The sequence below is a fragment of the Vidua macroura genome, chromosome Z (genome assembly GCF_024509145.1).
Source record: "Vidua macroura isolate BioBank_ID:100142 chromosome Z, ASM2450914v1, whole genome shotgun sequence".
In the NCBI taxonomy this organism is placed as follows: domain Eukaryota; kingdom Metazoa; phylum Chordata; class Aves; order Passeriformes; family Viduidae; genus Vidua; species Vidua macroura.
The window spans coordinates 4,306,440-4,333,730 of record NC_071611.1 but is presented as its reverse complement, the minus strand read 5'-3'; the positions used below and the strand labels follow the sequence as shown (position 1 = coordinate 4,333,730).

The window sequence follows — 27,291 nt, the reverse complement described above, 5'->3', positions numbered from 1 at the left end:
GGTTTACCTACCCAGAGTAAATATATGGAAACTGTGGTAGCTCTTTCTTACTGTCTGTGTGTGTGCTGGCTCTAACAATGCTCAAAAATATTTATGTTGGACCTTGTCTCTTATTCTTTACCTTTTCTCCCATCTAATTAATGTGCTCTTCCTCCTTGTCTCATATCCTTTTCTATAAGTCCTCTTCATTGCTGGGTCCTTTTCTCTAAGTTTGTTTTCTCTGCTTCCTTGAATATGTGCACACTTTACCAACAACATTAAGCCTTTATTTCCTCCTGAAAAGTGTTGTGTAGTTCATAATGTCTCATGCGACAGAGTTTAATGTTAAATGTTAAATTCAGTGATTGAAGAAACTAAAATTTAATTCTTTCAGTCATCAGCTGAATAGTCAGATGGGAGCCCTACAGTTACCACAGGAGAAGACTTTTCAGTAACTCTTGCAACCACTTTAGAAGTGACACTGATGGCTCTAAATGATTTTGGAAATGCTGATCTATCAACATTATATTTTGGTGGAAAAGAGAACAAGCTATTAATTTTTAAATCACAGATTACAGTGAAGAAGTTTGCTGAAAAGTAGGGGTAAACGGAAGAAAAAGTACAGAAAACAGTGCAAACTTGGTTGCCTGAAATATTGGGTGCAAAAAGAGTACACCTATAATTTGCCTAAGCAGTGCTAATCACATAGAAACATTTCCAGAAATTTGCAGACAAAAAATTAATTATAAACATGCAAATATCTGAAGTATAAATAATAGTATCAGAAGATAATACGGTGAAGTGAAGGCTGAGAATTTTTTCTTCATGATGAAGCAATATCCTTCATTAAAGACACTTCTAATTTCTAAACTTCTCATTACTGGTCCTGAGTGCAATCATTGTATAAGAAAGCATCATCAAGTGGTCACTAACTGACATTATGTGATTGTTCTCAGCAGAAGATGAGCAGTCATCCCACTGTTGCTCTGCTGCCAGGATGTTCACCTTCAACGGCTGCTTCCTCCACCTCCTCCTCCTCCTCCTCCTCCTCCTGTGTTGTGTCAGCAGCATGGGGGATACCTCCTGGCTGAAACATCTCCAAATTGTCTTTTCTTTCTCCTTTTGTCACTTACTCCAACGTTCCCTTTGTTTCCCCTTTCCTGTCTTCTTGGTGACAACTTTGCTCCCAATGGGGGCCTGTCCCCAGGTCCTGACCAGGGTCTCCTGAAGGGCTCCAGAGCATGTCAGGAAAATATTTACAATGTTTGACTGTGACCTATAATGACCAGCAAAGATCATAAGCACTCAGGACAGCAAGCTCAGATGGCTTCACTTAAGTCTGATTTTCATCTGTCCATGAAAATCTGAATGTGCACTTATTTTGGAGGTGTGACATTTTTTCCCTTTTCTTCTTCAACCTTCTTTTGGTTCTTAAACCCATCAATTTTTTGTGCCTTTAACTTCACTGGTTCAGTCAAAATTTAGTCCTCACTAAGAACAGTAGCTAACATCTCCCTTTGTGCTCCATAACAATTTCTGTTCATGACTTGTGTGGAAAAACTGCCTTCCTGCCATGCAAAGCAGAAGTTTCCAAACCTTAATTATAATTTGGTTTGCATTCAGATAAGTTCCATACAAGCTTATTAATTTACAAAATTTGATTTGAATCCTAATAATAACAGTGATGGCAAAATAATAGCAGTGATGGTAAAATAATAATGTTAACAATTGCCAAAAGTTGTCAAGTTTTTATATAATGAGAGAGGAACAAACCCTGGGATCCCACACAGGAATTAATTAAAAAGAAAAAAAAAAAAGAAAAAGAAAAAGAAAAAGAAAAAGAAAAAGAAAAAGAAAACAAGAGAAAATGCTTTTGTGCTTAGGAAAAAAATAGTGTGAGAAGGAAATATTGTTTAATTTATTATCATGTTCTTTTGTGCCTTTCAACATTCAGCATGCTTTATTTTGCAGAAATGGACTACAAATGAAGAGACTGGAATATGACTCTGTGATAAACAAAAGCATCAAACAGTAAATAGGGAAATGAGAGATAGAATTACAGGTGCAAAGCAATTATTACTGTGCCACAGCATTTCAGCTACTAACCATTTTATCCGTGCATATTCTATCAAAGGGATCAGCACTTGGCTTGCAGAGCCACTGATGTTTTCAAGGTCTTTGCATTCATTAGAATTTAATATTGTAAGATTTTACTTTGCTTTGGTTTTTAACCTCTTTTATCCCGTTCAACACATTATAGAAGAAATTTCTGTATTGAATCACTGCCTAAGAAAGAAGAATACACAGGAATAGGATACATTTTATTGATCAGCTCTATTTTTTATTTAAAAGTTATTTCTTTTGAGTCTCTAGGATGTCCTAATTTTTTATATGTGAAGTTTGTGTGGAAATATCAAATTTTTAAAGTTTTAAAATATCTTTTTTATAGGTAAGCCTTAGAAAATACCATTTGAAATATAAATAGTGACCATTTCTCTGTCTTGTACTCAAACTAATGTTAAAAACACAGGAAATTTCCATCAAGAGAAACTACAAGGATCCACTTTGAATAAAGCAGAGAGCTGTAGTCATACTGTGGTGACGGGTCATGCCTGAGACTTATTAGGTGCTTTGGTATGAGAATTAGCTATAACACAATAGAGCATAAACTTGATCTCTAACATCACAGAAGGTGCTTTATATAAATGGTGATTCACACCACTAGGAGATAAACATCTCCAGAGACTCATCCCTCTGTCCTATTTCCACTGACAAAAAAAAAAAAAAAAAAAAAAAAAAAAAAGCCTAGGGTGACCAGCTCAGATTTAGATCTCTAACCTTTAGATAGCTCAAATGAGATAAGACAAATCCTACCCTTGGATTCCTGCGCCGTGAGCAGTGATGAATCAGTCACCATGAAGGGAGCAGCCCACAAAGGGGATGTGCTGAGCAGAGTTGGTAGGGGAGGTTGGTGGATGGCAGAGTGGACAGCTCTGACCATCTGCCAGGCTCCTTGTCTGGGATGCCCAGGAGGAAATGTGGACAAAGCGCCTCTGCCCTTACAGGACTAGAGTTTCCCTGGGTTTGGTTTGCTCAGCAATGCCAAGGGCCCAATTTGTTCAATAATTAGGTAGGTCAAAATCCATGCATTTAGAAGAATCTGTGGTATGTTCTTTAGCAATGAGTTTCTGCAGCATAAAAGGCAATCTCTCATCTACGTTTTTTTTTGTGGGTTTTTTGTTTGTTTGTGATTTTGTTTTGTTTTGTTTTGTTTTGTTTTGTTTTGGTTATCACTCTGCTGTACATCCAACCAGGGAGTTAAAAAACTAAGGAAGAATTTACAAAATTTTAGCAGAAACATGAATTTTGAAGATCTGCATGACGTAACACACCATTAGACAGACTGACTTTTCCTGTCCTATGAGTGGTGGGTTTTAATCAAGTAAGAGGATTTCACCAAGGTTTCACCCTAAGGAAAGCTGCAGTAACCCTCTGCTTCCCTCCTCTACAGGACAGTTGTCCCATGGAAAATAATTTTCAAGTATACTCATTAGAATTGGGAATTTTGGGAGAGCAAATCTGGCAACTGAGATGTGCAAACCTCTCTGATTTTATCATAGGTTAAAATTTAAACAGCACTCTGAATACATTTCAAAATAATATGGTGAATGCCAGCGTCAATTTTTTTCATGGCAAGTGCTGTGCCAGCTGTCTGTGATCATGTCTGTGTGTGTGAACATCAGAACAGGACACAGGAGTGGAGGAGGGATGGCACTGATGGGTCTCTGTTCTCTTGCTATGGGGTTTTTTTGGTCACTTTGTGGGTGTTTTCCCCCAAACAAAGCTTTTTTGCTGCTCTATTTTGTGTTTTGATGGCATTTGTAGTCTTTGTTCTGTGCTGGCTGCAAATGTCACACCAAGAGATTGATCAGTGTGTTGTGACAGATATGTAACCTAATGAGGAAGAGTTTTGCTTTCATGATGGGAATGTGACGCTCTTTATGTCCCCAGGGAGCACACATGGCACTCGTGTCCTCAGCTTCATGGAGCTGTGAAGGAGACACTGCAGCCAGGAGGAATTCTGATGATTGATAGTTTTACTTTTCTAATGGGTCAGATGGTTATTTAACATTTATAACTTCTCTTATGAATACACAAAGGTGTACAGAAGCATAAAGTTGTCATATGTCTTCATGAGAATTTAGTCCTGCATGTAACCTGGAGTTTGGACTTTTAGGTGGTGTTGTAGTTGCTAGAAAATGGAAATATTAACTAAAGCACAGTAATGGTATTTATACAAATAAAACCCAGGCTTCTGTTTTCCCTGGCTCTGTCTAATAAGAGGAAATGGCCTCAAGGTGTGTCAGGGGATGTTTAATTATGATATTAGGGAAAAAAACAAAATCCTTTTCATGGATAAGATTGTCCAGCATTGGAACAGGCTGCCCTGAGCAGTGGTGAAGTCACCATCCCTGGAGGTAATTAAAGATATGGATGTGGCACCTAGGGATGTGGTTTAGTGATGAGCACAGTGGTGCTGAGTTAATGGCTGGGCTTGATCATCTTAGAGAACTTTTCCAACCTGAACAATTCTATGATCCTTCTGCACCTTCATCTTCACTTGTCGCTCCCAAACGGCTTGTTTAATCCCTTGTTCCAAAAAAAAACCCAAAAAGGAGTGAGGGGTTGCTATCATTCAGGTTTCAGGAAAGTCTGTCAGAGTCCCGCTTAGGACATCACTTATCCTCTATGCGTAGAATTTTCTCTGCTAAACTCTCTGGGACCCCAACTTTCCTATTACTTAAGTTCATGCCCTTATTTTTTAAGCACTTTACTGCTTAAACTCTTTTTCAGATTTGCATACACTAGCACTAGTCTCCCCAGCTCTCCTACTAGATGGGCCAAGGCCCAAAAAGAATTAAATCTGGCCAAGGCTGTCAAGGATAACTCAAAAGGGCTTTCTGAATACATTAATAACAAAAGAAAAACAAAGGGTAATGTGGGCCCATTAGTAAATGGAGAGTGACCCTGCTAAGAGAGGAGGCAGAGAAAGCAGAATTATTGAATGCCTTCCTTGCATCAGTCTTCACTGATAAGACCAACCCCCAGGGATCTCTGGCACAGGAGACCGGGGCAAAAGAATCTTGGGAGGAAGATCTTCCCTAGCTCAAGGAGGAGTGGGTCAGGGAGAAGCCAGGCAAACACAAAACCCACAAATCCATTGTCCCTTATAAGATGCATCCATGAACACCAAGGGAGCTGGGGCTGCTCAGCCTGGAGAGGAGCCCCAGCTGAGAGAGAACCCCATCCCTGTCTGTCCCTGTGTGCAGGGAGGGCCAGAGCAGGGCCCAGGCTCTGCTCAGGGCACCCAGCAATGGCACCAGAGGAATGAGCAGGGACTGAGCCCAGGGAGTTCCACCTGGACATGAGGCAGAACTTCTGTCCTGGGCAGTGACCCAGCACTGGGACAGATGGTGCAGAGAGGGGATGGAGTCTCCCTCACTGGGGATATTCCAGACCCCTCTGGACACAATCCTGTGCCCTGTGCTCTGTGATGGCCCTGCTTGAGCAGGGAGGTGGGACCAGATGACCCCACTGTGGTCCCTTCCAACAAACCTGTTATACTTAAATTTCTTTCTTAAAAAAAAACCCAAAGAAACAAGCAAGTGCAGTGTGATTATCTAGGAAATTGATACAATTTATTTATGAAAACTAATAATTGTTTCCCATATGCACCATAATTCTTCCTGGATTATTAATGGAAATATTTTACTTTTCTTTTACTTAAGTAAAATTTAACATTTTGTTTTCATGTACTGCAGCCCTGAAGTTCTGGGCAATATAAGTAACACATGGGACTATTAAGATAAATTTTAAACCTTTTGTTCTGTCTTTACAGAATGCTGGAAGTATAAGATCTCCAATGGACCTAAGTTTTTACATCTCTCTAAACAGATTGTTGTTAATAGTCACTCTTTGAAAATCTACTTGATCTGTTCAAGGCAGCCCTGAGCTGATCATTGGTAGTGATTGGGATGTTAACAGATGGGATCAATTATTCCAGTCCTTCCCCTTGAGTTCTAATGCTGTCCCTGTTGGAACTGTTTTTGGTGTCTGCTTACAAGATAATACTATGAGTTTGGATACTATAAATCAATTCTTACACAGTTAATTCCTTTTTTTTTTTTTTCAAGTCTGGGCCCTGTAAATATGTTAGGTCTCTCTCTATTCACTCAGTTTCAAAGGTAATTTTTGCCCTAATAAGACTGCTAAAACAAGGCTCTAATTTTGTGTATTCCCAAGATATATACTCCAGTCAGTCTGAAATAAAGTATAAAAATGGCATGTACTAACTCATTCAGACCTTCACAGTTGACACAGTAGCTTTCATTTTGCTTTCAGGCTGATACTGCTGGATATTAATTTCTTTTTATTTCTTTTTTTTTTTTTTCTTTAATAAGGGACCTTTTTTTTGCTGACTTATAGCAGTCCAAAAGGAATTCCTCTTCTGTAGTTATAATGTGATAAAGAGAAGGGGAATATTGTTTCCATAGTTCCATGTGAATTCACATCAAATACCTTGTATTTTTGTATGCTCAATGGCGCATGAACATTTGCTTTGAGCCAATTTGTCCTTTTCCCAGCACTTAAAATAGCAGTCAAAAATGTTGAACACTGAAATTGTAGTCAGGATGAAAACTAAATATGCAGTTTTAATCTCCTACTTGTGTTTTTTTCCCCTTTGAAACAATAATTCCAAGAGAAAAATGTTTAGACATCTGTGAATCAAACCAGAAGAAAAGGTTTGGCTAAAACTTTGTGGTTTTGAAGCCAGGGCAGCAAGTGATAGAGTGTTAAACAAGTCTACTAAGAAGAAAAACAAAGCAGAAATTATTGAGACATTACATGGTAAAGAATGACGTTCTTGTCTTCCATCAAATGTTGTAAAACCTCTAAAATCAGACAGAGATCATGGACTGTTTGCTTTACATCTGTCTTTCTGCCAGCAAATGTTTGCATTTTCAAGACTATTTCAATCTTATCATTTAAACTATAGCTCTTAATCCTTTTTTCCCCAGTATGCTTGACAGGAAGACAATGATTTGTCTTTGCTACCTGACTAGAAGATGAAGTGCCAGTGCTTAATATTAAAGCCATCCTTGCTTAGGCCAAATTACTGGTTACCTCAGTGAGAACAAGACCTTACTGTGGGAAGAGGATTTGACTGCTCTGCACCTATTTCAGGATAATGCAATTAATTCCACTTTTTATTTTCCCCCCTTGCTTTTCAAGCTGTTATCTTAGTTTTCTTGCTTAACAGCATCTAAAGCCTTTATATTCTGTAAGTTTTGCATTTTCTCTGTTATGAATGAAACAAAAGTGGCGTCTTTGTCCTACACTCAAAGTAGATTTCCTCAAAACTGTGATAATAAACTCAGTGCATTGTCCTAAAATTGTCACATCATCGCTTATGTATTTACCATCATCTAACTGACAAAAAAGCATGTCAGAAACTAACAGGAAAAAGATAAGGAGGCTGGAGTTTATAGAGAAATTCCATTAAATTTGGTATCTAAACCAGGACATTTTAATGAATGGACTTGGACTTCTGCAGCAAAATGTGACATTTAATGAGTTTCATTGTGTATATAGTGCATCACCTCCTGCAGTATCTCAGGAAAATTTCTCTGGTAAAATTTTTTTGGTAGAATAAGGCATTTCCAACATGTCCCACAATATTCATGCTGCAAATTTTAGAACTTTATAATTATTCATTAAAAGAATTAATTACCCTTTCCTTTTTCTTGGACAAGACAGGAGGACTAGAAAAGTAAAAACTGAAAAAATGTTATTTATATTTCATATAAATAATATTACCAATGAAAATGTTGGCCTATAAGCAAGTGTGAACACTTTTGCAGCACAACTATCTTGATACAGTCTACCCAGACTTTCATGGTTCTTGTCAAATGCAAAGTCATTATGAACATAATTCTCTCCTTATTGTGAGTAGGGACAAAAAGCATGAATCAACCACGGTGCACCTCGATGAACTGCAAAGGTGGAGGTCTCATACTAATTAAAAATAGGAAAGGTAGTCTTATAACCAAGGCAGATAAATGTGTTTGTTTGTCAGATACATCTCTTCCACTCCTTGTTTGGACTAATGATGCTGTCTGAAAGCAGCATTCATTGTATGAAATAGTTATTTGAGACTAATCCTTATTTTGCTCAGACATATTTATCATTTTCCCTTGAGCTGGAGCCAAGCAGGCATTGTGCTCTGACCTTGGTACAACAGGCTACAGTTGTAATCAGCTTCAAAGACAACTGAAAACTGGGCATGCTTTGGGGGAGAGTTCTCTTTTAAGGAATCCAGCAGTATTCCAGCTGGTCAACGAGAAACATCATCTCTGGAGAAGAGAAAAGTTAAGGAAATGGAACAAACCAAATCAGGATCCCAATGGGATTTCAAGATGACTGAAATACACAACAGTCATCTTAGTTACCTTGTAACTGAAATAGATAAGTAGAGTGAAATAACATGAATAATCAATCATCTTAAATTCAGAACCTTTGTTCTGAACTGAAGCAGACTTATATGTAACCATCTACATTGTAACTAAACATACATGTATAAATATATATAAGAATTTTAGCCTGAAATAAGGTTTTAAATGGAAGACTCCATGCCTGAAAAGAGTCACAGGAAAGGAAATACTATCTGCTTTTGGTCCCATGTATGTGGGTTGACATCCAAATACTCTATGGGTAAAACTAGGACAAGGCAAAGGTCAGAATTTTCTTACTAATGGTAATGTCAGGTATTTTGGCACAAGGCATTTCACGAAGCACTTGATTATTTTTTTTTTCCTTTGTGTGGGAGAGAATTCATTGCTATTTTTGTTAGAGTCTGTCCTGTTTTTTCACTTGAACTGTCTTTTTTTTTTTCTTTATGATCTACAATGAATTATAGGGCTATTGAAAGCATATTTTTCAAAAGCTCCTGATGCAGCAGTAAAATTAAACCCACAGATAATGCCTTCCACTGGATCCCAGCTAGGCTATTCTAAAAGGTGGGATGCTGGTGACTGGGGATTTACTCTAAATACCCATGGCCAGCTACACAAGGTGTTTGATCAATAGTGTTACACTTTGTCTGTCCACATCCTGGAGATTCAAGCTGTGTCTTTCTTCCTTAATCCTAAATGAGAGTTTGATTCTCCTGTCTTTCCTTCTGTAAGTTCATTATGTGTAAAGTTAAATCTGGCCGTGTTCCTCTCTTTCTTTCCCCATAATCTGTGAGCAACAATATCTGGTTTTCCAATGTATCTCTATCTCAGGCAGCCTTATAGTTATTGTTACTGGAATTGCCTGTCGCAGAACTCAAATGTTTGGAGTAAGATTTATCCCAACAAGCTTTATGCACATAAAAGTCTGGTGTGTAGTCTAATTTCTAATTGGCAAAGAGATGAAAGTATCTCCAAAAGTGATTTATCCCATCTCGCACGCCTGTCTCTGGATGGGTTGAGGCATCCTCGGGAAATGACTATTCCTTTCAATTTCTTTTAACTACATGGCTGGGGTTGAATATTACCATGACAGCGCTCACTGGGAAGAAAAGTCTTCCACAGGAAAATTACCTGCCAGCTGGCGTTGGCACTGGGCTATAACAGATTGTCACACAGGGAAGGGGAGCGTTTCAGGACAGTGCAGAACACTGCAGGCTCCAAGGGTTAACTGCACACCCTGAGTTGATGTCTGCAAGCAAAGAAGTCTGTGTTGACTTCTGGGCCGAGAACGACTGGAGAAATGCAGCTTATTAAGCAACCTTAAATTTTCCTGCTGTCAATTAAACCAGGATGTCTGCTCCCAGAAGATGTTTTGGGAGTCCCTTCTTTTGGGACTTTTCTGTGATTTTTGACCATATTTGTATTTTTAAATACAATAAGTTGTACTTTTTAAGGTTACTTTTTAAGTGTTTTTCTGTGGAGAATGCAAGCAGTGTCCTCAAAGTATTTAACAGTGGACACCAGGAAATTAGGAAAAATGTTTATATTACAATGATATAACACTAGAATTGTTGAGATAGAACTATAAAAATGCAGATGCAGATAAAAGGACTACTGACTTCTAGAGTGAGTTTCTGAAAATGTTGCATGGATAATGAGGATTCCATCATTTCATTTGGGATAAATTGGTATTTGAATGTGCAGAGAGAGACTGAAATTATGAAACAATGCTAAAAATGTAAAAGTTATTTCACAGAAAAGAAAAAATATGGGCTATTTCCAGAAAGGGAACTCAGTGGTTTTACAGCAGCTCTGAGATTCCTGCTGACAGTAGGCTGAACATCTCACCACGGTGGTGCTGTGGAAAATGCAGAGTATAGGATCCTGCAAAACTGCAGTATGGAAATCTGAATAGTAGATCATTCTCTGTCTGATGTAAAAGTGAAATCACTTCTTGAATCCTGTGTTCAGTTTGGGCCACTTACTCCAAAAAAGACATTGGGTTCCTGGGGCATGTCTGGAGAAGGGCATGGAGCACAGGTGTGGCGAGGAGCAGTTTAAGGAACAGGGATTGTTTATCCTGAAGAAAAGGAGGCTCGGGGAAACTTCTGGGTTTGCACAGGTCCCTTACAGGTTGGTGCAATCAGGTGGGGGTAGGGCTCTGATCCCAGGGAGCAAAGTACAGGACAAGAGGAAATGGCCTCAAGCTGCATCGGGATAGGTTTTGATTGCATACCTGTAAAATTTTTCTCACTGAAAGGTTTGTCAAGCATTGGAACAGGTTACCCAGGGCAGTTGTTTCTACAACCTCATCAACCTTGGAGGTATTTAAAAATCCTGTGGATGTAGCGCTTGGGACATGGTTTACTGGTAGTCTTGGCAGAAGTGGGTTAATGGTTGGACTTGTATTAATCTAATATTAATATAATATTAATATAATATCATTACATTAATGTAATGATATTACAGGATTTTTCCAACCTTAATGAGTCCATGAATGCCTCAAGCAATGCTGTCATTCCTGTGACATGGAAGTGAGATAAGCAAGGATTACCCTTTTGAGGCCCAGCAGGGGAGTTGTTCTTCATACTGCCTAATCTGGAGTTTGTGTAACTACAGACTGGCCTGAAGAATTATTTCTAAACTCTCTGTCATAAATTGTAAGTAGCAGTGTCTTCAATACAGCTACAAAGAAGACTAGGACCACATGGATTAGGGTGTGTGAAAAAAAACAAACAAACAAACATGGTTTAGATGAATGCTCTTCATATCCTTGTGAGGAGTCCTACTACTGTGTGCTGCTGGGATTGTAGTTTGGATATTCAACTTTCCGTGAATCATGGGAGTGAAAATCTCCAGGGAGAAAGAAGCTTTCTGTCAATACAGAATCCCAGAATAGTGTAGGTAGGAAAAGAACTCTGAGACCATCGAGTCCAACCTGTGACAGCTCCCCACCTTGTCACTTTGCCCACAGCACTGAATGCTGTGTCCAGTGTCCAGTCATTCCTTGGACACCTCCAAGGATGTGGACTCCAGCCTGGGCAGCCTCTTCCAGTGTTCAACTACCCTTTCAATGAAGAAATTCCTCCTGATTTCCATCCTGAATCTCCCCTGGTGCAGCTTGGAGCCATTTCCCCTTGTTCTCTGCTTTGTTCCCTGGGAGCAGAGCCCGACCCCCCAGGCTGTCCCCTCCTGTCAGGGGTTGTGCAGAACCACAGGGTTCCCACTGAGCCTCCTTTTCTCCAGGCTGAGCCCCTTTCCAGCTCCCTCAGCTGCTGATCATAGAATTTGCCCTCTAGACCCTTCCCCACCTCCATGGCATATGAAGCCTTGGTCCCTGGCAGCCCCTCTCTTCCTTTACTTGAATGCCCCTAAAGTGGTCCTGTAGACACATGAGCTCAAAGAGATGTCAATCCATCTCTAAACATCCAGGAGAAGTACTGATTTTATAGATTATGTAGCTTATACGGGCATATTCAGTTACCTTTAAATAATTTGGTTTTTTTAGAATTACAAATTGTGGGTTTCATATGCTGACATTTGGGCCCCACAGGGCAATTTAATAGCTGACAGGGCTTCCCTAGTCAAAAGCTATGGCAAAAACTACTGCCAGAGATAGCATTAACATTCCCAGTTTCCTCCATCCTCACAGACACAAAGATATATTGATGTGGGCCCTGGAAAAGAAATACGTTGCAGCCTATGGAAACAATCAACAACTATATATTTTGCAAGTATTTTATAACATATATTATACAGCATTTGTCACAAGTCCCTTGCACTGTAGTCAGAACACACAGGAAAGGGAAAGGAAAATATATTAACTTTCAAGGAGTTATTTTCCTGTAATTGTCTAGTCTCAGACCAAGTCTCAATCAGATAAAACCAACCAAATGCTCCATTGATCAAAGTCTCTCCAGGAGGCAGTACTATATTCAACATTGATCTCTCATTGATTTAGTGCTATTTAAACAAGGCTAAATTTAAGCTAGCATTTTCAGAGAGATAATCAAGAACAGAACCAAGTTTATTGGGCCTCTTAATAAATTATGGTGAATTGAAAAACTATGTTAACCAAAGCCAGCTTGTTAAAATAAGACCAGAAATTGTGTCAGACTAGACACTGACCAGACTAGACAGACCAAACATATTTTAAGCAATTTAACTCTTATTCAGTGTTGAAATCTTTGGTTATATATCCATGAAGACATTTGTTTTGTTTTGTTTTGTTTTGTTTTCCCATTGGGAACATGAGAGAACAGAAATATATGTAGTGCATTATGCACAGAAAAATGGTGAAGTTAAGCATCTCTTCTGCTTTACCTCCTCCATAAATATAAAGCATCAGATAACAGAAACCAATTCATGTGATGTACTGTAAGTCAGGTGCTATTAGAGTCAAAGTTTACTATCTACCCTAGTAAATAGTTGCAATAATCTACAGCTTGATACCTGGTAAACCATGGTATTAGATAAGAAGAAAGCCATAATTGCCTCTTACAAGTATTCTCCATTATTTATTTGAATTTTTTTTTTTGATTCAACATGGAAAGATTTTCCTATGCCATCACAATCCAAGGAGTGATTTACATTTCAACCCGTACAAATTCAGCAAAATTGGCAACTATTAGAAAACCAGAAGAACTAATGGTCTGGAGAAGTCAGAACTTCTCAGAGGTATTTCCCTAATAACTCATCCTCTGTAATACTAATAAACCAAAAATAAGAGAGAAAGGAACAAAAGAAGATTGAAGAAGAATATGTTTATATTCAGTTTCTAAATCACAAAGACCAATACCAGCAGGTGGCAAATATTGGAATTGGTGCTTTATGGTTCAGTAGCTTTGAGGAGTCTTCCCCTGACACTGCACTGGCACCCCAGGAATTTACCCTTCATTTCCAATACACTGACAGGTAAACAAAGTACTAACAGAGCAGTAAAGCTGCTAGTGCAGCACACTCCAACTAACTCTGAATTTTACAGACAAAGCTTTCCAGTGTATTCTGCACTGTTTCCATTTATTGGAAGGTGGAAATCTATTTTTTTAAGCATTTATAACAGATATTGCTTTGTACACAACCCATAGCAGAACCAGATATAGAAAACACTTGATGTGTCTGATTGTATCAGATGCAAACTAACAATACAAAAAAGTTTCAGATTTTCTGAACAAAAAAGCAGTCTTCAAGAAAAAATTGCACATAACAAAAATGCAACTCTTCTCCATTTTATTTACACATTGTTTTAATTACCCTTCTTTTTCCCCACCTTCATTTATTAATGTCTTCTCTAAATTTATGTATTTCCATTTCAGATCTTCAATGTAAGATTGTAAAAGCTTGTAGCATGTGCTTTCCTGAAATTTAGGCAATTTTCAGCAATGTTTTTTTGCTTGTACTGATCTGAAGATGAATATATTGAGCAATTCTAGTTCATTTCTCAGCTGGGATCTCATTTTTATGAGTCCACTTTTGATTACCTTTAGATATTTCTGAATGGTTGGTGCTATTTTGTCTTACTGGTGATTCTTATATCTTTCATATAGCTGCAGTTAGGATCACAAGCAAGATATTTCCTCCATTCTCCGTCAGTCTCTTTGGAATACATATCACAGACACTCAACATGAGCAAAACAGGAAAAGGTTAATATATATAAAGTATGGTGGAACTGATTTGGGGGCTACAGCAAGAAAAAGGCTATATTTTTTATTTAATTGAAAAGAAAGTATAAACCAACCAGGGGATTATTTTCTTTCCTTTGGTCTGTAAATCCAAATGTCAGAAAACAGCATTCTCAATACAATTCTCTTCCATGAGATTTCACAGAATTATAAAGGCTCAGGGATGCAGAATTTTTCTTTCTTGTGGTACATTTCATCCTAACTTTACCCAAGATAGGAAGCAGATTCTTCTGAAATTTTGACATATTCATATCACTTTGCAGAATTATAAAAAACCTACTGTTAATTATCCATTTAGTTAGGTCTTTTTTTTTTCACCCTCTACAAAAGGGGACACATGTCTGACAAGAAAAGCCAGAATACAACACAAAATTCCAGTCAAAACACTTCCTGATATGAATAGGGAAAATACCATAATTGTTTCTACTTAGCTTTCCAGCTCAAATTTGCAAATTAAAAAAAAAAAAGAAAAATCAGACAATTCAGCTGAAAATCCAGAGATGTGTGAGTGGATCTGGAGGATTCTTCCTTGTTATTTGCCCATTGAGGCTGTTGACCATTCACACATGGTTTTGGATAGTGACCTTAACCTCTTTTGATGCACAGTCTCATGAAATCACATTTGGACTAGTTCTGCTGAGTATTGCAATAGGACTTCTCAACAGTTGTGACTATGTTTAATTCTGTAGAAGACTTTTTTTTTTTTTCCTTTTCCAAACCAGTAAGTGAAGAGAATACTTTAAGTGTGATAATATGATTTGTATATCACCGTTTCAAAGGTTTTAAACTGATAGCTGTTTACTTTCAGTTACATTTGGTTTTGATAGTGGTTGTTTAAATGTTGTTGCTGTTGGTTCTGATCAGGGTCCTCACTCTGCTCTCCACTCAGTAATCACAAACCACCTGGAGCCATTTACAACACCCATAACAGGATGCAGAACTAGTAACTCAAGATATTTAACCAAAATGACAAATAGAAATAGTTTAATCTTCAAAAAACTGAAAATGTGTTGCTATTCAGTTTTTATATTACCACATACTTCATAAAAATTTGAAATCTTCATATCACATTTCCCTATACGGCCTGGCCTATTTTCCTCCTTCACTCTTTTGGAACAGAGAGTTTGGTATTTTTTTTTCCCCTCTCTTTCCCTTTTATTTTGTTTAGTTTTTAAACTGAATTTCCACCAAGCCAGTCCCAGTAGAGAGACAGCACAGATTTTTTTTTTTTTTTTTTTTTTTTTTTTTTTTTTTTTTAATGGCAGCAGTGCTTTGGTCTGGTTGGCAACCTGGAGACTGGTGAAAAGCTGGACTTGATAGGATGGTGAATCTCCCACAGAGGTCCTGCAAGGCAACTAATCTTGTCAAAAGCTTCTTTGCAATTATTATATCTGCATTTGACTGATAATTTTGCTGATGACATTCACCCTGCATTATCGAAATAGGGAGGCCAACATAGACACTGAGCCAAAATGTGTATGTAATCCCCTAAATAACCACAGTTTGCATCTCAGTTTCTTTAAGGGGGATCAATTCACTGGTTTGAGTGGATTAAGTCTTTGTTGGGCTGTTCAGTGTGGGCTGCTGTGTTTTGCTCTGGCTACTTGCAAAGCTTTTTGTGAAGATTCTTGGTGCCCACCTTTGCCTGGTTGTTTGCAAGTGTTTAACAAATTCTGATTCACTTATGAATTCTTACTGGAGTTTATTAACTTTGTCAGGAAGATGAAAAGGCAAGGCAAATTAATTCAAGCAGAAGTAAATTTTTTGTAAAGAGAAAATGTCTGTTTCTTCTTTCCCTCTCTCACTTGTCAAAACCCATAGATTTTAGTGAATTTTTGGGAAATAAAATAAAATATATAAAAATAAGTTAGCATAATTGGTTTATTTGGAAATAACTAGAAAACTGTCCATATTCCTTTTACAGCATAACCTTGAATATCTTTACCATGAAAACAATTTCATATTAAACAAAAATACAGTCTTAGCAGGCAACGGAATGTGGAAAAATGGAGATTTCTAAGTGTTTTATTTTTGTATACCACTAGATTGATTTTCTCTTTTTTGCTTAAGACTCCAACCATATTTTTTCCTATGAATTATGTATATAAAAAAGAATAAGTAGATCTTCTGAAAAAAGTCTTAAAATGATTTCCTGTTGTTAGTGACCTCCTCTGTTTTTCTATTTCTAATTTTGATGTTGAAGTGAAATGCTGAATTTTAAATTGTTTATTCTTGTCTTCATTATCATCTGCTGTGTGGCTATAGTGTGTCAGCTACTTTTGAGGAAGGCTTGACACACATGACCTTGCTTGCAAAACTTGTGAATTTGATAGCCAAAACAAACAGCTGATGTGGGAACACAAAGATAATATGGCAGTTAAAGGAGTCACAGACTGGTAGCTTCTCTCTATTTTTATTTTAATCTTACAGTTTCTAGACATTCTTTTAGGTGAAATAAATGAATAAAGCAAAATAGGTATCCATCTAGGTAGAATAGCCTGAGACTCCACTGAATAAATTTTAAATTTATTGTCCCAGATGAGGTCATACCATAATCATAGAATTAATATAGGTGATCTTAGCAGGGTACTTGTCACCCTGAATAATCTACTTTCTTCCCAGTAGTATTATTGATCCTGTATCTTGGAAAGAGCCTCAAAAACTAAAAACTGAAGAAAAAAAAGCTAAAAAAAAGCTGTTTTGGACTTGACATAGAATAATTACTTTTAATAACCAATGTAAATCATCATAGATTCTTGATTCAATATAGTGACTTCTGATTTACTTTGTCTGATTGATGGGAGAACCAGACCAATTGCATTTGCACTTTAAAAGGCCAGTGGTTTCATTTTCATAAGTAGAATAGAGGGATTCTTATGAATCAGCTGTATTTCTTTATTTGTGGGTGTTTGTGAGGAGACACCAGAAACTACACAAATGTTGGATTGCAAACCAGTCTGATGGATGGCTGGTGCAGAGTGGCCATAATGTGAGACGTTCAGCTTTGCATCTCCCCCCCTCCCGCCCTCATATGTTACCACTAACTTGGTTTTATGCTTCATTATTAATCTGTAAACTGTCTGAAGAACAACAGGAGATGAATGACCAGGCTGAAATGGGCGGGGGCAGCCATTGATCAAACCACTCAAGACAGCTCCCATCGATTTCTTGGAGATATGCATCCCTACATGTCTGCAGTAATATCAGAATATGCTTTGCAATAAAAAAAATAAAAAAAAAAAGTAAGAAAAAAAAAGTAAATAAATTCCCACATATTTATATGTTGCTTAAGAGGTAAAAGGTTTTATAACATTACATGTGTGTGTTGTGGTTTGTTTTATTGGTTGTGTTGATGTCGGTAAGTTCTGGTGACTGGGCTGCTAAGAGCTTTTTAATTGTGGATAAAAAAAGCACTGAACAGAATAGTGGCTACAGGTTTTGTAGGTGGGGAGTTTCGTTGATTAGTTTTATGTCTCTGAGAAGCTTCCAAAGGCCAGCCCTTTATTGTAATGGTGCAAGGCTGAGTCATTTTATTGTAATGGTGCAAGCCTGTTTGTGCAAACAGGCTTTAAAGCTTTCCTTTCTCTTTATCAGAGATAAAAAAAAATCTCAAAAATTGAAGAATTTCTTTGTGAGATTTTCCATTACTTAAAAAAAAAAAAAAAAACCAAACAAAAAAAAAACCCAGAAAACAAACAAACAGAAAAAATATCAACAAAAAGAGCCTGTGCAATTTAGCTGGAAACCTTTGATGGGAAAAAACTTCTTTCTGGTCCAGATGCATTCCCTCTTCAGGAATTAGACTGAAATTTCTAGTTGGATATTGGTTGAAATATGGGAATATAAATAAATAAATAAATAATAGAAGGAATTGAATACTTGTATCCAATTATTTAAAAAGGTGTTGGATTAGGCCTAAAAGGTGCACAGGTTGGCTTCAATAAAGAAGGATGTATGTGTATGTATGCACACACACATACCTGTAGCCAAAATATGATGAACTGTTCAGAGTTAAAACTGGGGACTAGTTTTGGTAATAAAGAGCGTTGAATGAGATTAATTAATTTTGCGACACATTTCATTTCTGTCTCTTGATTAATTAATTTTGTGATACATTTAATTTATGTCCCTTGACAATATCTAATTGGGATTTGATACTAAGCTGGGACAGGAAAAGTTAAATATTTCTCATCAAACATTTATGCCTTGCCTTGTTATATGCTGCACCTTCAAATTCTGAGGAATGAGGAGTGTTAAAAGTTGGCAGTGGTGATAACTGATGCCTTTACAAAGCCCCCCACATCCACTCCTGTTCAAACATGAATTGTTTAAGGGGAATTCACATTCACACTTTTTCATTATTTCCAGCATCTGAAAGAAAATTAATCTGGGTATAAGAATAGGTAGAGTTATGTAATAATTTCCTAGCCTGGAAGAAAATGTGCATCTTCTCTATATAATGACTAATTTTCATGAATCACATAAACAATAGAGAGGAATATTGTTGGTGCTATGATGTCACTTCCATCTTCCATTTATTCCTCTTAGTAGCTCTCTTAACTCAAAGGTTTCAGCTTTGCCTTGCAGCATGGATCTGAAGCACAGTTGAACCAGTTATTAAAGCACAGAGTGTTCTGAGCCAAGGAAATAATCAAAATTCCAATTAATGCTGCTGGAGCATTACACTATTGTCATAGTAACAGTGGCATGAAAGTTTACATCAAAAGCCTTGTTAGGAAGTGCCAGTCTAAAAGCAATCAAATCCCTGGGAAAGCATTCAGAAGTTCAAAAGAAACTAATGAAAGAGGCCTTGAGGATGTAATTTCATCAACAGTTATTCTTAGTTAATAGAGGCAACACAACTAGGGTCTTCTGTTGCAGGAAGGTTCTGTGGTAAAAACAAATGTATTAGAGCAATTGTGCTGGGATTAACAGAAACAAAGGGGCTCTGTGCTGGAACCAAAGCACAGATTTGTGTTTGTAAAAGCTAAATCCAAACAACAGTAGCAGCATTAGGAAGGTTCTGGAAACAAAGCTGTATGGACTGAAAAAATGAGTGGGGAGCTTGGTTCAGAGTGCCTAGAAAAGAGGAGTATGCAGCATCTTTCAGACTGAGCATCTGCTTTAAATGCTTAGCTGAGTGGTCCTTGGTGTGTGCCCTGTGGATAATATGCTGCCTAAAAGACTGTCTGATCTACCAAGGAGGCAGAGAGAGAGGAAAAAATGCAGGAGAAAGTGAAATAAACTGGGAGAGCACATGCTGATGTTAGGAAGCATTACAGATTTTATCTCATTTTCATCACAAAGTTAAGGAATATGCACCACATGCTTTTTCCTATTGTGTGTTTTATGTGATGTTTTGATGGGGGAAGTGGGTTGTTGTTGATTACAGTTTGAAAGAAGCTGAAATCCCACAAGAAAAATCATTCTTTAACAGTGTTACAGGAAGAGATAGAGACATTGTCATAAAGATGGATATTCTCATGAGAGTTCTGCTGCTTGCACAAAGGGAAGAAAAAAACCCACACAGGATCAGAAAGTCATTCCAATATCTCCTAGGCTCACGAGGCTGCCAGATTCAAACTGAGATAGAGGTCTTGAATTGCAATCTAACAGAAAACTTAGCCCTCATTTTGAAGCAAATTTAGACTTGTTGGTCAAATTTTGCAAGCTTGGATAGCTAAAATCAAGTGAATGTGTCACACTGAAATAATCATTGGTTCACGTCCCCAATATGTGCAGCGCAGTCCTGTCAAAACAAAAGGAGACGAAAAAGAATAATAGATGTGAAATAGCATCTAAAATCAGAAGAGAGATGAGAAGTGTAGTCTTCGGAGGAAAGCAGGGATGTAAGAGATTCATGCACATTCAGGTAATGTTCTTTTGATCTGCTCTCACTCCCGTATTTCATGCTCATCATTAATGCCTGCACAGAGGGGAGGAAGGATGTAAAATCAGGTAATTAGTTACACATGTACTTTGATCAGTATTGCATTTTTCTTTATCAAGTTGTTTGCCGACGTGCTAAGAGAAGAAAGAGAGGGTTTCATTTATAGCAATTGTTCAGCCCAGTACGTTCTCATGAGTGTTTCCATAATCTCTAAATTTAATCCTGTACTTCTTTAATTACAGACTAAAGGTGATTTGGATTTGATTTTATTTCCATCTCGTCAAAGCTTTCTTCCTGGTAAATTTTCTTTATTTTCATGTCCTTGGTCTCAAGCTGCTGGTAACCAGCATGCTTTTGCAGATGATGAGCATTAGGAGAGATAAATAAATGGTGACTAACAGAAAAGTTAGAATTATATTTAGAAATTTCCTGCTTAGTGCTTAGATGTTGACTGTTGGTGGCAGTTGGTGCTGTACATTGTCCCCTGTGAAGTGACATAGTGCCTGTCACAAGATAAGTTCCCCATCCCTGTCCTCAGCTTATCATGTCCTCCTTTTGTCACTCAACATCAAAGAGAGGGAAAGAGGGAGTTCTATGACAGAGACAAGGTCCTTTGTTCTGCTAGGTGAGCCATTTTCAGGTTAGTATTGACATGGAAATGAGGATATAAAGAGGGGCACGGCTGTACCCATTCAGTTCCCGGCTAGAAGGGAAAGGGGAAAAATACACTCTCAAATCCCAGGAGCCTGTGTAGCTCTGAGTTTGTCCTCCACTGACACTGCATGCAGGGAGCTAGTCAGCCTGTGAGATGTAGCACAGGTCATTCCCCTTCACATCTTGGCTGGGGGCAGCTTTCAGAACAGGGGTTGTGTGTTAACTGTGGCAATTCTATATAGGAACTTTCACTGGAACTTTAAAAATGTGCCCTGCAATAGCCTTAGACAGCAGTCAGCACGGGTCTGGCTTTATGACCCCTCTCCTCTCCATCACAGAGTCCCAGGACACCTGTCCATAGAGCTCCCCACAGCCACCATAACTAATGAGGTTGTGGAGCAAAGCAGAACAGCATAGGTCACTCACTTCCAACAGTATGACAAGTGTTGGTTCTGTATAAATTACCTTGTAGGCATGTTTTGTAGAATATTTCATTATTTTGTGTGGCAGCTTCGATAGCAGCAGTATGGGACACATCTCCCATTAGTAGTGTACAATATATTTTCTTGTCAGTTAATCTTGAAAGCTGGCTACCGTTCCTCAAAAAGCCTGAATCTTTCATTTCCTTCTAATAAATACTTCACACTAAATGCATTATTGCTAGAGAGAAGTCAGTAATCAAATGCTTATCATCACATTTCCCTGTGGCCTATGACAAAAGTATTTTCTGTAGTGGAGGGCAAGGGAAGTGCTGGGAGTAAAATAAGGGAAGGACATCAAAACAAGTGTTAGATTAATAGACCTCTGAACAGCCTGATCTCCTGTAGACAACAGAAAGACTGCAAGGCTCTGAGAACTCGAAGGAAATAGAGATTATGTTTCAGTTGTAAAAAACCCCAAACACCACAAACCCAACCAAACAAGAAGAAGAAAAGTCTAAAGAATGTAAATAGGTAAAGTATCAACATCTCTTTGAATAGTTTGTATATTTTCTCTGTTCTATGTACTTTACAGTGTGTAAAATGCAAATATTTAATCCTGGCCCACTTCTGCAATTTAAAAGAGAGTTACTGGGGACTTTGTTCCACCAAAATTGTTGTTATCAATATTTTGGTAGCATAAATGTGTAGGCCAGGGCAATCACCCACTATTTCTTTGGTATCATTATCCTTTCTAGCTCCTTACAAAGCTATTTTACATGTCTTGTATATGTTCCAGTTTTATATGGCATGCAAGAAAACAGCACAGCAGCAGCTTGCATTATATTTATTCCAAACAATTATGGTGCAGCTGCCATGTGACTACTGAGAACACAGACTTGTCAAAGGTTGAAGTAAATGAAGAAAAATAGAAAGAAAAACACAAAGGACTCCTCTAAAAATTACTGTGAGGAGGTGGTGAGTGGAGGCTTGTGAAGGGACAGGCTTAGGCCGTTTGCTTGCTTTTAGTCTAAAGCATTTTGAAGAGTAAAGATTTGTGTAGATTTCTAGAGAAATGGGTCTGCAGATCAGTTACTCTGCAAAGCAAGATTTCAGCTGATAACTTCTTATTGACTGAATCCCATCTTTCTGCTTGCCCTCCAGGAAGGAGCAGGTTTGTAAGCTTGGCTTCAAACTCTCAAAGGTTCCAGAGATCCAACTCCCGCTCAGCATGGCAAAATAACAAAAGTAATCAACGTAATTCTTTCACAAGCCAAAACCTTCCAGGTCTCTAGTGTGCCCATCCCTGTCAGTGCATATCTCCATCCCTTCCAGTCAGCACATGGCACAGAGGGAAGATGTTGAGGTGTTTTGGTCTCGACACTTCCACAGGTTGAGAAATCCACTTAACCTTTCTATGCCTCCTTACCTCTGGTGATAGAGATAAGATCTGTTATTATTTCCACACTTTTTGTTGCCCATATCATGTATACATATAAGCTCTTAGGCTGAGTTTCTAATCAAGGGTAAAATGGCATTTTGTAAATTGGGCCAATTCCAGTGTCAGAAGTCCTTGGTGAGCTGTAGTGCAGTTATTAATGAAAGGGGAAGTGAGGTGGGACATTTGGCACATACTAGCACTCAGAAGCTGCCTAACTGGAGAGTTTCTTGGTATTTTTTGGCCACTTAAAGCCCACTAATATATTTAAGGAAAATAAAAGTGAAAAATCAATCTGTTCTAATGTATCTGCCTGTTCATCTGTGTAGGTTTTTTTACATTAACATCCTATCACAATATCTGAACAGTTTTCACACAAAGAAATCAATAACAGTGGTGTTATCTCTCCCTGCCCTTGCTGGCTTTTCTCCTTTTCACTCCTTTTCACTCCTTCTCTGATGCAGTTCATCTCCTCCATGCTGTGAGCATTAGCACTGCCCATCAGATGGCTTGGCTGAGGAAGAGAACCCATTTCACCTGACAACAAGGTGCCCAGAGAGTGAGACTTCCCCCTTTTACTGCAGCTACCCTGTACCCTGATGAGATGTGTTTAGAGCGTAGAAATTTGGAAAAAAAGACCCCTTTGCTTTCCAGATGATTCTCAGAGATTAGAAAAGTTAGAAAGGTTGGGTGTGGCTGGGTTTAATTTCTGATTAGACCCAATTCTGTACTTTAAGCCTGGTTACGTGCAATAAATCTTAGATGCAGCAACAGTGTGGCTTACACTGTTATTCTGGTCACAATCATGATCACAAATTCCCAATTAAAACAGTTTACCAATTTGACAGTCTATGTCTGGCCAAGTTCAATAGGTACTTTTGTGAACACAGATTTACAAATAGTGCAGCTTATTGAAGCAACAAGTTTTAGATTCCAGTTAGAATATTGAGGAAAAATTTACTATACTTGCAAAATGTAAGTGTATAGTGTTATGTACAAGTATTCCTGGGTATGTTATGATGTACACAAATCTTATACTAAAATGCCATCCCTGCTTTGGGGAGTGGAGAGGAGCGAGCCCTCCAACTAGTCTGTAAGGTGATCATGTTCTCAGCCTCTGCCATGAAGAGTTTAAAATGTCAAATTCATGCTTAGGGGAGAAGTGGAGGTGAGACTGTAGTCAAATATCCTCTTACCACTGTCATAAAACAGGGGTGGGGGGGCAGGCAGACACTTTATGCGTAAATGGTTTGCATTGGATTGGAAAGGATCTTAAAGATCATCTAGTTCCAACCCTGCTGGGTTTATCTGCTCCACTGGACTTCAATCACCTGCTGAACTGAAGCAGTCCAAAGTTTTTGTTGTTTTCTTTTGTAGCTTTTGTATCTCTTTTTTTTTTTTTTTTCCTTTCTTTTTTTTTAAATTTTTTTTTCCTAGTTTGCCAAACTCTCCTGACTTTTGCATTCTCTCTGTGTGCAACGAGGGCGGCTGTGTGAGCTGCTCAGAGAATAATTATCCTTGCTGAGACCCGAGGAGGCAATTCATCATGTCAGACTAACAATGGATGCAGATAGCACAAGAAGACTACATAACTAAGCATTGAAAATTAAGCACAGAGTGCACTGAATTTCCCTGGTGAATATAGAATTTGGGGTTGTTATCTCACATTTTTGCTGAATATCAGTGGACTTATTTTGAGGCTAACTGATGCATCACTTTGGCTTTATTTCCATCTGCCAGGAAAACAGAGGATTTATGGCTCTTCCAAAGAGCCCATCAAGCAATGCTATGAATAGTATCAAGCAGTCTTTTTGCTAAATCCTGCTTGCCTTGGGGGTATGTGTAATTATCTCTTCTGATATATTGCATATTGAATAGTATTTATTTTTATTGTGCTGTGCAATAGTATGTTCCTGTTCCATTTATTGGCATCTTGCAGATAGATGGCAATTTAATATAAATTTGTTATTTATTCCAGAGGAAGGTTTCTCTGAGTGCTTGGATGCGGGTAAATAAACTTCATTTACAGCTTCCATACTGTTGGGCTCTTTCCTCCTTTCAGACCTGGCATGCAGCAGGAACACCTACACCATGTCTGTGCCTACTCCTATAAATTCCCAGGCCCCAAATTCAGAATCTGCTGAATTCCATGGCAGGGAGGGATGCAGTTTATATAAAATAAGAGAATTTTTTAGGCCTGCATGGAAGGGAGGTGTTAATCAGTTAAGTACGTCTGATGTCAGTGTAAAGAAAGGAAATAAAACCTGGCAGAGATATATTTTTTAAAGGGATTTTGTATATTCCTACATACATACATACATATATACATATATATGTATATTATATATATATATACATATATACATATATATATATAATGTTTGTGAGTACATGTACATTTTTATCCTACTTTTAAAGCTTTGATAACTTTGCAGGTAAGAGATTTTGAAGATATTTCCAACCAGTGTTTCTGTGAGTAAATTCTCCTCTATCGTTAAGAAGGGTGGGCAGAGAATTCAGCTTGGTAATATTAAAAGGTAAACCATTATGACATAAGTTTCACTTCCATGTAATATGAAGGGCATTTTAAATTTAAAAAAAAAAATCCAAGAATAAAAGTAATTTGTCATTTTCTGACTATTAATTTGAGAGTGGACCTTTAAAACAGTGATCTTAACTCACAAAATTCTTATTTCAGATGTCTTCATAATCCAGGTAGAAGTCAGGTCTCTTCTGTCTGTCTTTTTTTTTTTTTTTTCAGACAATATTTTCACTTATTTCACAGGAAGGAGATGGAGAAAAGCAAAATAAATTTTGCAGAACTTTAGGGTGAAAAAATTTAAGATCCAGATACTGAGCAAAACTATTTGCTTTTTTTCTACAAATACAACTGGAAATAGAGCCATTCTCAAAAAATGACTGCTACAATGGACTGGTGATGTTCACTAGGGGAAAGCCACAAAACTAAGTGAGCTTAAGATTAAAAGAGTAATGCCTGTGCACTCAGGGGGATCTGCAAGTGAATAACTGTGCCAGGGCAATATCCTCAGAAAAAATGGTGGAGAGAGAATTTCTGCAACCAGCCTCTGTGTGCATCAGTACTCACCTGGGTGATTCACTCTTTAAGGGCTGGGCTGTTACACAGATTTCCTGCCCCTGGAAGAGAGACAGGAGATGTGTCACATCGCTCTCACACTCCTCTAAGGGTGTGAAGGGAAAAGGTGAGGTCTTGGCTCTGTCCCCTCTCCCTGCTGCCTCATGCAGGGCGCTGCCCAGGCTGTAAATCGCTACAGCACAGAGAGAAAAGAGAGTGATACCTAGAGAGGTACCTCAAGAGCTGACCTTGTGTTTGCACCTTGGTTTGAGACCACACCTAATGCTGACGGTAAGCTCCTCACCTGGGGGTTTCTCGCTGTTACCACAAGCAGAGCTTGTCTTGTCGAGATATCCTTGTGCCAGGGAGCAGGCAGTGTGACAGCCTCCCTCCAGCTTGGTGAAAGCGAGAGCATCAAGACTCTGTAATGTCCCAAAGCTTCATGTTTAGATTCACACAGTTTAGCAGCTCTTTTGCTTTTCGCTGAACTGAAAGTCTTCTGTGCCCTCTGGCCAGAAATCGTTTATCTGGACTTCACACAGTTTTTCATCTTTTGCAAGATTTTTCTATTCAATCCCATGGTGAGTTTGTGACTGTGAGACTTCATGAAATAAAATCAGACCCAGTCCGACATTAGCATCCCTGTACTTTGAAAATTTGAAAGGCATGTGAAAAGTTAAATTAGGCTTCACACAACAAGTGATACATTCCTCATGAAATTCTTCAACTTCTGCTTAGCACAGGAATGTTGTGGTAATGTTCCTTATTAAGGTGTTAAAAGCTGTATGAGGCTGGACGAGTTACAGGAGTTGTGCTGTGTGGAAAGCTGCAAGCCTTGTCGGCTTGTGTATCCTGCAGGGCAGCTCCTGATTGCCATACCTGCATGGGCCAAGAAGACCTTCATTTTTTTTTTTGCAAAAATAATTTCTAATTAAGTAAGAGAGTCACCTTTTTACACAGAAGAGTGGATTCTGAACTGGAAAACCAGTGAATAGTCTCAGCTGTAGGTTACGACACAGAGTTATGTGTATCATAATATCAGGGCCTGCTGTGAAGTAAGTGTTTGCTCAGTGGAGCAACGGAGCTTAAACACGTGATTTGGGGTTTTGGTTTCAGGAAAAGAGGGGGAGAGGAAGCTGCAAAATGCATGCAACTTAATGCTAACCTGGAATGAGATTCTAAGAAAATTACATTTTTAATTTTTGAAGTAAAATGAAGTGCATAGTGCATAGTGCAATGCTTCAACCTACATCTTCACTCTGTGACTTCTGTAATTGCCAGTGTGGTGTAAAAGCAGTGATGGGTTTTGTGATGTTTCTACTTAGCTGTGATGCTGAAAATACAGCTTCAGTCTTGCTTTGCTGTTTTCACACTCCCAATTCAGAGAAGTTAAAGGTCTTTTAAAATCAGTTATGGACTGAATTGAATCTGAGGCCCTGGAACAGTTTGCTCAGGGAAGCTGTGGCTGCCCCATCCCTGGAAGTGTCCAAAACCAGGTAGAATAGGGCTTGGAACCTGGGGTACTGGAAGGGGTTGGAGCTGGAAGAGATTTAAGGTCCTGTTTAAATAATTCTGTGAGTTTATTAGTTATCACACATTCAAAATTTCAAAGGCTGGGTTAC

At 38.2% G+C, this 27,291-nt stretch overlaps 1 protein-coding gene across 1 annotated transcript in view; it reads right to left on the bottom strand.

Moving 5' to 3' along the window:
* Positions 1 to 249: 249 nt before the first annotated feature.
* RIT2 (Ras like without CAAX 2) overlaps positions 250 to 27,291 on the bottom strand; it is a 238,403-nt gene continuing 211,361 nt past the window's right edge. Inside the window, exon 6 of the transcript XR_008441241.1 lies at positions 250 to 263. The gene's annotated coding sequence lies outside the window, so the exon portion shown is untranslated. The remainder of the gene's footprint in view (positions 264 to 27,291) is intronic.